The 12,238-nt window shown below is 50.0% G+C and overlaps 1 protein-coding gene across 4 annotated transcripts in view; it reads left to right on the top strand.

The window, feature by feature from the left end:
• EML1 (echinoderm microtubule associated protein like 1) overlaps nt 1-12,238 on the top strand; it is a 201,209-nt gene that overhangs the window by 20,909 nt on the left and 168,062 nt on the right. The gene's annotated exons all lie outside the window — the stretch shown is intronic.

Here is a 12,238-nt window from a genome sequence, read left to right as displayed (position 1 = left end):
GGGTCACCAGGTGCCAGCTGGGCCCCAGGTGGGTACAATGAGGACCTTCCCTGGGCTTCTCAAGGTGGCATCTCTGACGGCATGAGCTTCCATTGGCCAATGCCAATCACCTGTGCTTTAGGGGGAGTCTCAGTGTGTGGAGGGGTCAGGCCAGGAACATGGGCAAGGACAGGCACCGGCGAACAGGGCCGACTCCAGGACCCACGCTGATAAATCCAAGTCACAGCAGGGGCAGCTGTGGCCCCACCCTGCCGACGCAGGGGCGTGGGTGGGGTAGGCTGGTGGTCAAGGCCACTCTGTCCTGCTCGGGCGTGAGTCACCGCCTGGCTTGGAGCCCAGGACGCTGAGGGAGGCTCTGGACGGAGTTCCCCGCGGTGAGCGTCCTCCAGGCTCCTTGGCAGTCTTTGTGGCCTGCTGATCCTTTGGGAACCTGAACTCAGATGATGAAGTGGACGGTGAGATGGTTTTGAGCTACAGGAGGTTCTAAACACATCCTTAAAGAATGCCGCTGGGTCAGGGCCTTGACTCTCAGTGCCTCAGACCTACGGCTGGTGGTTCTCAAACTGTCTGTAGTCACCTCGAGGGAGGGCCTCGATGAAGTCCTGCATTCCTGAGCCACGCTCAGGGCCCTGGAATCTGCATTTGAAGCTTCCACATGGGCTGTGGGCCATGCTCTCCGGCCCCCTCTGGCATGCGGTGGCCACCTCGTGTCCACTTTCCCAGGCCCCCAACTGCACACGTCCTCACACAGGCCTGCACCCCATCTGTATGGACTCACGGCCACACAGACATGCAGACATGCACATGTGCACCCAGGCTGGTTACCCAATTCGCCAGGCCTGGCGCAGAATTAATGCGTGTGTCCCTGTTCAAACATTATTAAGAATTTCAAGCAGAAGATTAAAGCGAGCACAGGGCCCTGGGTCATGTGTCAACAAAGCCGGCCCATCAGGCTCTATGTGGTACACCCCGGGGCCCTCTGGGGTGAACTCAACACAAGAATATACACTTGTGGGTGCACATGCTCAGCTGCAGGGAGGTTTCCAAAATGACTTTTATTGGGATGAGGAAGTGTGCTGGTTAATGTTTAATAGCAAAATCAAAGTTGAGTCACATGTGAGTTGCTTGTAAGCAAGAAATGCCAGCCAGAATACAAAATGAATCACTGTCTTAGGGTTCGTGAGTAACATTCTATTTGGGTCGTGACTAGTTTGGGAAAACTTTTCAACTCTCCCACCCCAAATCTAAATTCAACTGGTGCTTAATTAAAGCTTCAAAGGCCGCGAAGCTCCCTGAATACAGTGTGAACTTACAGGAGTTTCACGAACAGATTTTCAACCAGACAAATTGCAAAGAGCAGGGCTGCCCTGTCTTCCTAGACTGAGAAGGGGTGGAAACTCATGTTTATTGAGCACCTACTATGTGCCAGCCCCTGTGCTCAGTGATGGGCCTGGTGCTTGGCATACAGTAGGTACTTAGTAAATGGTAGCTTACTGCCGTATTTCATCAGCGCCTCAGTTCAGTTCAGTTCAGTTCAGCCGCTCAGTCGTGTCTGACTCTTTGCGACCCCACGGACTGCAGCACACCAGGCCTCCCTGTCCATCACCAACTTCCTGAGTTTACTCAAACTCATGTCCATTGAGTCGGTGATGCCATCCAACCATATCATCCTCTGTCGTCCCCTTCTCCTCCTGCCTTCAATCTTTCCCAGCATCAGGGTCTTTTCAAATGAGTCAGTTCTTCGCATCAGGTGACCAAAGGATTGGAGTTTCAGCTTCAACGTCAGTCCTTCCAATGAGCACCCAGGACTGATTTCCTTTAGGACGGAAATCAGCGCCGTCAGTGCCTAGGATGCACTAATTGTGTGCATGCTAGGTCGCTTCAGTCGTGTCTGCCTCTTTTCGGCCCTGTAGACTGTAGCTCTCCAGGCTCCTCTGTCCGTGGGATTCTCCAGGCAAAAATACTGGAGTGGACTGTCATTTCCTTCTCCAGGGATCATTGCGCCTGGGGGTTGAACCTGCATCTCTTGCGTCTCCTGCACTGGCAGGGGGGGTCTTTACCACTAGCGCTACTGATGATAACACACACTGTGTCTTCCAGACCACTAAGAAAGAGGAAACACTGCCATTCAAACGCTGACCCCAGCCAAGACGTTGATGGCAGGGCACGCTTCTGTCTCCAAGGTGCTCACATGTGAAAAGTGTGTTTCAGAGTCAAAGGAAGGAGGGATTAGCCTCTGCAGTCAACAGATGGGAAGGACGGAGGCCCCGGAAAGGATGGTAACTGGCCAGAGGGCATTTCAGCTCTTGCAAGTCAGAGGCTTGGGAGGGCGTGGTCTCGGGTCCCACCTGCTGGGTATGCGGAGCTGCTCTGGGGATGAAGACCTGCCTCAGGTTCCCTGAAATGCTGCTGGTGCACCCTGCTGTATGCAGTCTAGGGGCTTAGGCGTTCCCTGTGGTGGAGCCTCCCTTCTCTGCACCCCGCCCCCTTCGTTTGTGCATTGGTTTAGGCTGTGGATGTTCTCTGCTGCAGAGGGACAGACAGCATGTGGTTGCAAACTTCTTGTTTGTCCTTCCTGAACTGTGGCACAGAAGGCGCAATTCATTAAGGTCGTGCATGCGAGCTAAGTCTCTTCAGTCGGGTCCAACTCTGTGTCACATTATGGACTGCAGCCCATCAGACTCCTCTGTCCATGGGATTCTCCTGGCAAGAATACTGGAGTGTGTTGCCGTACCCTCCTCCAGGGATCTTCCCAACACAGAGATCGAACCCGCATCTCTTACATCTCCTGCATTGGCAAGAGGGTTCTTTACCACCAGCGCCTCTTGGGACGCCCCCCTCCCCTCATTTGACCAAAGGCAGGCACGGTTGGAAGCATTTTCTTCAAAGCAAGCTTTAGTGACTGTAGTAATTTTGAGGACTGGGGGCCTGGCCTCGGCTTCCACAGCTCTTTCATGCAATAATTCATTACGGGAGGATTTTTCACAGGCAGCCACTGGCCTTGGAAGGCAGCGAGCTCATGAATATGCATAGGCTCGTCCTCATAAATTATGCATTTGATACGGAGGTTTCCTAGGGAGGCCAAGGAGGCCGGGACTGGCTCAGTCCTGCCTTAGTCCTGAGGACTTCTTGTAAAGCACAGATTCCGCCTCCCTCCCTCCCCATCACAATGAGCTTGCAGAAGGCCTCTTCTAGCTCCGTCAAAACACAACTCCTTGATTTTCACAGAGTCTGGAGTCCTGCCTATTGCTTCTCTGATGGCAAGGTTGGCAGATCTAGAGGGGCCGTTGGGGTCAGAGCAGGCCTGCGCTCACCTGGGAGACTTGCTTCAGGCCCGTCCATCTTGGATTTTGAACTTGGACTTTTCCGGGGCCCCAGCAGCTGAGAAGCTGATGCCCGGATGTGTAATTTACCTGTCATTTAAAGCATTCACGCTCCTCCAGGTTAGAGCGAGCTCAGGGCAGGTGGAACCAGCTTCATGCAACAAGCACTGGGCGAGGACTCAGGGTGGGCCCAGGTTTCCCCAGCAGGAGGAATGGGGAAAGGAGCTCTGCTTCCCCCAGTGCAGGCCGTCACCCTCAGAGCCCATCTCAGCCTCCCAAGGCAATGCGGTGCACACGATGGGCACACACGCCGTCAGGGTTGGGGTTTGAGGTGTGCTCCACCGGGCCTGCTTGGCTGGGGGTTGCCTCTCCCTAGGAGACCTTCCCTCCTCCTGCCCAGCTGCTGCCAGATGTGCCCACTTCCTGCCCTCACCGAGCGCATGGTTCTCAGATGGTTCAGCGGCTCCTCGTCAACTGCAGCTCTGCTGGCCTTGCATGTCTGGGCCAGGAGGTTTCTCCTCTGAGCGATCATTCTGTGACTGCCAGCCCCTATCCTACAGCATGGCCACCATGTGTGACCACTTCACCTTTCATTCATTTGAGCCTCCCAGTGGCCTGGGCAGGAACCTGGAGCACATCGTACGGTCCAGGCCTTGGACAGAGAGGGAAGGGCCTGTCCTGGGCCGCAGCTGGGAGTGGGCACTGCAGGTCTGGAGAATGCCCGCCCACACTCGGTCACTGCTTCCAGGCCAGCTGAGCCTCAGCCGTCTTCGGGGGCTGCAGGGCCAGCGCCAACCCCTCAAAAGCACTGTCATCGTTCATGGACCAGGAGCTAAGGGGCTGGGCTTAAACCACTCCAGTTTTTCAAAAAGTCACCTTCCAAATGTGTATAAGGAATGAAACCAAGTACCGATGAACCTATGCGCAGGGCAGGAATAGGACACAGACATGGAGAATCGGCTCGTGGGCACAGTGGGGAAGGGGAGGATGGGACGGACTGAGAGAGCTGCCTTGAAACATACATTACCATGTGCAAAATAGAGAGCTTATGGGAAGCTGTGTATAACACAGGGAGCTCAAGCCGGTGCTCCGTGACAACCTAGAGGGGTGGGATGGGGTGGTGGTGGGGGCGGGAAGGTTCAGGAAGGAGGGGACATATGTAGACTTATGGTTGATTCACCCCGTTGTATGGCAGAAACCAACACAACATTGTGAAACAATTATCCTCTAATTAAAAATAAACTAAAAAAAAAGAAAAGAAATAAAGCCTCTACAGAGAAAATTCATTAAATGAAGAAAAAAAAAAAGAAGAAAATGAAATCCACTCTAGTCCCTTTATTTGGAAGCCCAGCGCCACCTGCCACGTGGCCCTCCCACTCTGAGCATGGCTGCCAGTTAAGCGGCCCCTGGAACGGCGTCTCCAGGCCCTTCCCCTCAGCACCGTGCAGAGTTTCCCACTTTGCTATGTTGTGTCCACAGTCGCTGCTTCTAATGACTCCAGAACGTTATGTGTGCAATCAGTCCATTATGTCGGGCATTACAGTGCAGGATTTTAAACCTCACTGTTCAGAGGAAATTACTTGGAGCTTTTCGTTAATTTACTCCTTACGTTGTGTTGCTAGTGGACGACCATCTATCCACTGTCCCTCCTTCACTCCTGCTAGCCCCCTGCAGCACGAAGCGGGCTTCTCTCCCCGGCCCCCTGGTAAAGACCTTGAAGACGGGATCCACGCCCACTCAGCTCCCAAATGCACACTGACAGCTGCCCATGTGAACCTGGGCCTCACTGAGCAAGCACCAGTCCTGGGCCGTTGGTCCCCGTGTGGAGCAGGCTGTGCAGACAGTCTCTTGCTCAGCCAGTAAGTACAGAGCTGGGATTCAAACACATCTAACCCAGGGGCCTTGGGTGTGGGTCTCACTCTTCGCTGCCTGAGGGCCACAGAAACGACCAAGGCTTGAGCCTGGGGTGAGCAGGAAAAGGAGACATGAGGAATCACAAGCGATGCCAGACAAAGCTCATGAGGACTTTTTCTCCTGGAAGAGCTCTGCAATCGCTAACCCACTTAATCCTCATCACACCCGTTGGAGGCTCTATTACTAACAGATGAGGAAACTGAGGCTCAGAGAGGCTGAGTAACTTAGGCAGAGTCACCCAACTTTTGAGGGGCAGGATTTGAGTGCAGGCTGGGGGCTTCCTTGATGGCTCAGCTGCTAAAGAATCTGCCTGCAACCCAGCACACGACTGAACGACTAACACTGTGTCTGGCTCCAGAGTTCAAAGTCAATCACTTTGCTCCTGTGAGTTCCCTAGAAGCCAAATTCAGTCCAGCTCTCTATCCCTACCGTTGCCTGCACAGGGCCTTCCCATAGGAGGTGCTGTGTCAATATTTGTCACTGGAGGACTGCTTACCAGATAGCACGCTGACGTATAATTTGGGAGAAGGCAGGCTGACAGAGACATGGGGTGGGTGTCAGACATTGACCAGCAAGGGACGCTGAGCCCACGGCACTCTGGCCAGAGTTCTCACTGGATGTGTGGCACCTGGCGTCCCTCCCCAGATAGAGTAAGATCCCTAGCGTTTGTAGGAGGGTCTGGAAGGACACGTGGAAGGCAAGCTTATCAAATCCGTGGACAATACTGAGCCCAGGGCCGGGAGGCGGCCTGGGAGATCACAGAATGAGTATTCACAGTGATCACACCTGGGTTAGAATCGAGGGCAGACTTAGCACGAAATTTGAGGGCGATAAAATCCACCCTGAAGAGTAGTGTGAATGGAAACTGGTGACCAACTAGAGAAACATGAGGTAGAGATGAGGCGCTGACCGGACAGATGTGGGGATGGGTCGGGAAAGGGGCTTCATGTACACTGACTGTGACGGTGAACTCAGCACCAGGTCATGACCTTGATCTTCAGCATCTTCATCTCTAAAAGAGGGACAGTAATGACCCCTGTGCCCCAGATAATTTTTAAGTTTACTTTTTTCCATAAACTTTGTATTATTATGTATGTAATCAAGATGGCAGATTGCAAAATCCTTATTGCAAAATTCAGACTTAAATTGAAGAAAGTAGGGAAAACCTCTAGGCCGTTCAGGTATAACTGAAATCAAGTCCCTAATGATTACACAGTGGAAGTGACAAACAGCTTCAAGGGATTAGGTCTGATAGACAGAGTGCCTGAAGAACTGTGGACAGAGGTTCATAACATTGTAGAGGGGGTGGTGATCAAAACCATCCCCGCAAAAAAGAAATGCAAAAAGCAAAATGGTTGTTTGAGGAGGTCTTACAAATAGCTGAGAAATAAGAGAAGCAACAGGCAAAGGAGAAAGGGAAAGATATACCTATCTGAATGCAGAGTTGCAAAGAATAGCAAGGAGAGATAAGAAAGCCTTCCTAAGTGAACAATGCAAAGAAATAGAGGAAAATAATAGAATGGGAAAGTCTAGAGATCTCTTCAAGAAAATCAGAGATTCCAAGGGAACATTTCATGCAAAGATAGGCACAATAAAGGACAGAAACAGAATGGATCTAACAGAAGCAGAAGGTATTAAGAAGAGGTGGCGAGAATACACAGAACTAAACAAAAACATCTTAATGACCCAGATAACCATGATGCTGTGATCACTCACCTGGAGCCAGACATCCTGAAATGTGAAGTCAGGTGGGCCTTAGGAAGCATCACTATGAACAAAGCTAGTAGTGGTGATGGAATTCCAGCTGAGCTATTTCAAATCCTAAAAGATGGTGCTGTTAAAGTGCTGCACTCAATATGCCAGCAAATTTGAAGAACTCAACAGTGGCCACAAGACTGGAAAGCTCAGTTATCATTCCAATCCCAAAGAAGGGCAATGCCAAAGAATGCTCAAACTACCACACAATTGTACTCATCTCACACGCTAGTAAAGTAATGCTCAAAATTCTCCAAGCTAGGCTTCAACAGTATGTGAATCAAGAACTTTCAGATGTTCAAGCTGGATTTAGAAAAGGCAGAGGAACCAGAGATCAAATTGCTAACATCTGTCAGATCATATAAAAAGCAAAAGAATTCCAGAAAAACATGTACTTCTGCTTCATTGAATACTCTAAAGCCTTTGACTGTGTGGATCACAACAAACTGTGGAAAATTCTTCAGGAGATGGGAATATCAGACCACCTTACCTGCCTCATGAGAAACCTGTATGCTGGTCAAGAAGCAACAGTTAGAACCAGACATGGAACAACGGACTGATTCCAAATTGGAAAAGGAGTACATCAAGGCTGTGAATTCTCACTCTGCGTATTTAACTTACATGCAGAGTACATCATGTGAAATGCTGGGCTGGATGAAGCATAAGCTGGAAACAAGATTGCCAGGAGAAATATCAATAACCTCAGATACACAAATTATACCACCCTTATGGAAGAAAGCGAAGAGGAACTAAAGAGCCTCTTGATGAATGTGAAAGAGGAAAGTGAAAAAACTGGCTTAAAACTCAACATTCAAAAAATGAAGATTATGGCATCTGGTTCCATCACTTCATGGCAAACAGTTAGGGAAACAGTGGAAACAGTGAGAGACTATTTTTTTGGGCTCCAAAATCACTGCAGATGGTGACTGCAGCCATGAAATTAAAAGATGCTTGCTCCTTGGAAGAAAAGCTATGACCAACCTGGACAGTATATTAAAAAGCAGAGACATTACTTTGCCAACAATGCTCTGTATAGTCAAAGCTATGGTTTTTCCAGTAATCACATATGGATGTGAGAATTGAACCATAAAGAAGGTTGAGCACAAAAGAATTGATGCTTTTGAGCTGTGGTGTTGGAGAATCTCTTGAGAATCCCTTGCACTGCAAGGAGATCAAACCAGTCAATTCCAAAGGAAATCAATCCTGAATATTCATTGGAAGGATTAATACTGAAGCTGAAGCTCCAATATTTTGGCCACCTCATGTGAAGAGCCGATTCATTAGAAAAGACCCTGATGCTGGGAAAGATTGAAGGCAGGAGGAGAAGGGGATGACAGAGGATGAGATGGTTGGATGGCATCACTGACTCAATGGACATGAGTTAGAGCAAGTTCCAGGAGATGGTGAAGAACAGGGAAGCCTGGAGTGCTGCAGTCCGTGGGGTCGCAAAGGGTCGGACGCAACTGAATGCCTGAACAACAACAACGAACTTTTAAATTGACACTGATCACTGCATACAGAAAAGTGCACAGATTGTGAAAACACAGCTTAACACAGTGAAAACACACCCATGTAACCAGTACCTGATTCCTGATCAAGAGACAGAGCATTACAGCCCCCGAATACCCCTGGCACCCCCTCCAGTCACTGCCCCTCAGAGGCAAACGCAGTCAGACTTCTCACTCTAGATGAGCTTTGCTTGTTTTAGACATTGAGAGGAAATGCAAATACTGGCAAAGCTCTGGAGCCGCTGGAGCTCAGGCCTGGTGCTGGTAGAGTGTAGCCTGTTGGAGGCATTTTGAAGGACTGAGATTATCTGCTCAAGCTGAATTCCCTTCTGGGTATGTATGCATGATATGTGTACATGTATGTAAGCAGGTGTGTGTGTGTGTGTGTGTGTGTGTGTGTGTGTGAAGAGAGACATAAATACACGTATTCACTGTAAGACAAGAATGTTCACGGCAGCACCCTTATTTTATTTATTTTTTATTTTCTTTTTAAAATTTTTACTTATTTTTGACTGCACTGGGTCTTCTTGCAGGGCTCGGGGGGCTTCTCTAAGTGCAGCGCAGAGGCTCCAGCACACACAGCAGCAGTGCATAGCCTTGGTTGCTCGGCAGCCTTCGGGATCTTAGTTCCCTCACCGGGAATTGAATCTGAGTCCCCTGCCCTGGAAGGCAGATTCTTAACCACCGGGCCACGAGGGACGTCCCAGCAAGCACTTTTATGATGACTTCAAACTGGAAGCTGCCCAGATGTCCATCCACAATAAAACTGACCCACAGTCAGGGCTTTCCTGCGGCAGACCGCTCTTGAGCCATAAAAAGGAAAGTAAGGTGGACACCCGGATGGGTCTCAGAGGCTGAAGGAGGCAGACCCCAGGCACACACACAGCCGGGTCCCCCGTGTTGTCCTGGGAAAGCACCAAGGCCACGCCGCACCCCGCACCTCAGGGACGTGCTGGGAGCAGCTCCTGTGGCCACTGCGGGCCCAGGGGGCGGAGCAGGTGTCCTCCACACGACCCTCAGGCTGGGGTTTCTCTCCTGATTCTCCACTAAGCTGCACAGACATTTCAACTGATTTTAGCTTTTACTGGGGCTTCCCTGATAGCTCAGTTGGTCAAGAATCCACCTGCAACGCAGGAGACCCTGGTTCGATTACTGGGTTGGGAAGATCCCCTGGAGAAGGGATAGGCTACCCATTTCAGTATTCTTGCGCTTCCCTTGCGTCTCAGCTGGTAAGGAATCCACCTGCAATGTGGGAAACCTGGGTTCGATCCCTGGGTTGGGAAGACCCCCTGGACAAGGGAAAGGCTACCCACTCCAGTATTCTGGCCCGGAGAATTCTATGGACTGTATAGTCCATGGGGTTGCAAAGAGTTGGACACGACTGAGCGACTTTCACTTCCACTTTCATTCACATTCCTTGGGCTTCCAGGTGGCGCTAGTGACAAAGAGCCCACCTAGCAATACAGGAAGGGAAGGGGATGTGGGTTCGATCCCTGGGTTGGGAAGATCCCCTGGAGGAGGGCATGGCAAGCCACTCCAGTATTCTTGGCTGGAGAATCCCAGAGGAGCCTGGTGGGCTACAGTCCATGGGGTTGCAGAGCTGGACACAACTGAAGCGGCTTAGCATGCACACACGCATTCACACTGCTTAGCCGCTGGGGGCTTCAGCACAGCTGTACAGCACACATGAGCATGGAGAGTGATGTGAGGGCTGCTTAGAGCAGTGGGGGACACCAGGGACCCAAGACATCGCTGCCTGCCCTTCACACAAATTTGCCTTTGGCTGCAGGAGGCTGTTGACCCTGGAGGCTCTCCCTGGAGGGCAGGGCTTCCCTGCACATTGTGCCAACATCACGGGTCAGCTGAGGGCCTTAGACGCTTCCTCCAAGAGGAGACGGCCGGCAGCTGGCTGAGGAGAGCCCAGGGGTTAGTCAGGGTTCTCTAGAGAAATCGATAGCGTTATAGAGAGGGAAACAGGAGATTTCTTATAGGAATGGGCTCAGCTGGTTACGGAGTCAAGGGGTCCCGTGATCTGCCATCTGTGAGCTTCAGAACCAGGAGAGTTGGGCCCGTCATTCAGTCCCGGCCTGAAGGCCTGAGACCAGTTAGCCCAGAGGCGTGAGTCCCAGCCCGAGTCAAGAGCTCTGATGTCCACGGACAGAGAAGCTGGGTGTCCCAGGTCAAGAGAAGAGAATGAATGGTCCTTCCTCCACTTTTTGTTCTATTCAGGCCCTCCGTGAATTGGGAGGTGCCCATCTGCACCAGGGAAGGCCAACTTTTATTATTTTATTGAAATATAGTTGATTTATACTGTTGTGTTCATCTGAGTTGTACAGCAAAGTAGTTCAGTTATACGCACACATATGTGTGTCTAATCTTTTTGAGATTCTGTTTCATGATGGGTTATTACAAGATATTTATTATAGTTTCCTGTGCTAGAGGTAGGTCCTTGTTTTGTTTGTTTTTTTTATATTTTTTATTTTATCTTAGTTGCAGCACCAAAGATTTTCCTTTCAGCTTTCAGGCTCTGTAGCTGCAACATGTGGGATGTAGTTCGCTGACCGGGGGTCTAGCTGGGGCCCCTGCATTGGGAGCAGAGTCTTAGCCACCGGTCCACCAGGAAAGTCCCGGTCCTTCTTGTCTATGTTCCACATACAGTAGTGTGTAGACGTGCCCCCCGAACTCCTAACCTATCCCTCCCAAGGCCAGCTCCTTTACTCAAATGCTGTTCTGGAAATACCCTCACGGACACACTCAGAAATAATGCTTTGCCAGTGATCTGGGCACCCTTAGTCCCATCAAGCTGACACGGAAATTGAACCATCATACCCACTAAGGTGCGGAGAAAGGAGAGTAAAGAGCGATACTCTAATAGTCTCGTTATGACCTTGGGGCACATGTGTCTTTTTCAGTTATGGCTTTCTCAGGGTATATGCCCAGTATGGGGATTCCTGGGTCTGTGAATTTGATTCCTCTAAGATCTTCCTGTGGGTGGAATCACATAGTGTTGGTCTTTTTGTGCCTGTCACTTGGCATGATGTCCGTGAGTTTCATCTGTGTTGTAGCATGTATCAGAATTTCCTTCCTTTTTTAAGGCTGAATAATATTCCGTCTCATGCGGTACCGTATTTTGTTTATCCATTCATCTGTCAGCAGACACCTGGCTGGTTTCCACCCTCTGGCTATTGTGAACAGCGCTGCTATGAACATGGTTGTACAATATCTATCTGTTCGAGTACTTGCTTTCTGTTGTTTTGAGTGTACAGCCACAAGTAGAATTGCTGGGTCACATGGTCATTCTATGTTTAATTTTTTTGAGGTACTCAATCGATGTTTTTTTTTTAATCACACATAGATTTACTACAAATTTTAGGGAAGCTTATCAAGAGCAGGATAAACCAGTCATTACATTCAAATAATATTTAATGTTTGGCCATCATTTTAGACTTAAAAACCAGGCTTGACCTCTTCGCCATTGAAATTCTGTTGGACAGTGTTCAATATCCACCCAAATCAACATCAATAATTTGTTCCACTTGGCAAGGAAAAATGTTTAAAATTTAATGACGCCAGCAGATATCCACAACCCCGTGTTGCCAGGCAGCAAACATGCTAACAAATGGCCAGGGCTCTTCTTGTAAAAAGGAGAGGGGACCAGTGTTTGCCTGGAGACAGCAGGGCTATCAGTAATGGAGTGAGGCTGGCCTTCGGGTTTCTATAGGAAGCGACGTGCAATCC

Source organism: Bison bison, unplaced genomic scaffold (assembly GCF_000754665.1).
Source record: "Bison bison bison isolate TAMUID 2011002044 unplaced genomic scaffold, Bison_UMD1.0 scf7180017864302, whole genome shotgun sequence".
In the NCBI taxonomy this organism is placed as follows: Eukaryota; Metazoa; Chordata; class Mammalia; order Artiodactyla; family Bovidae; genus Bison; species Bison bison.
Note: the sequence above shows the minus strand (reverse complement) of the source record. Positions and strands in the feature narration are given on the sequence as shown.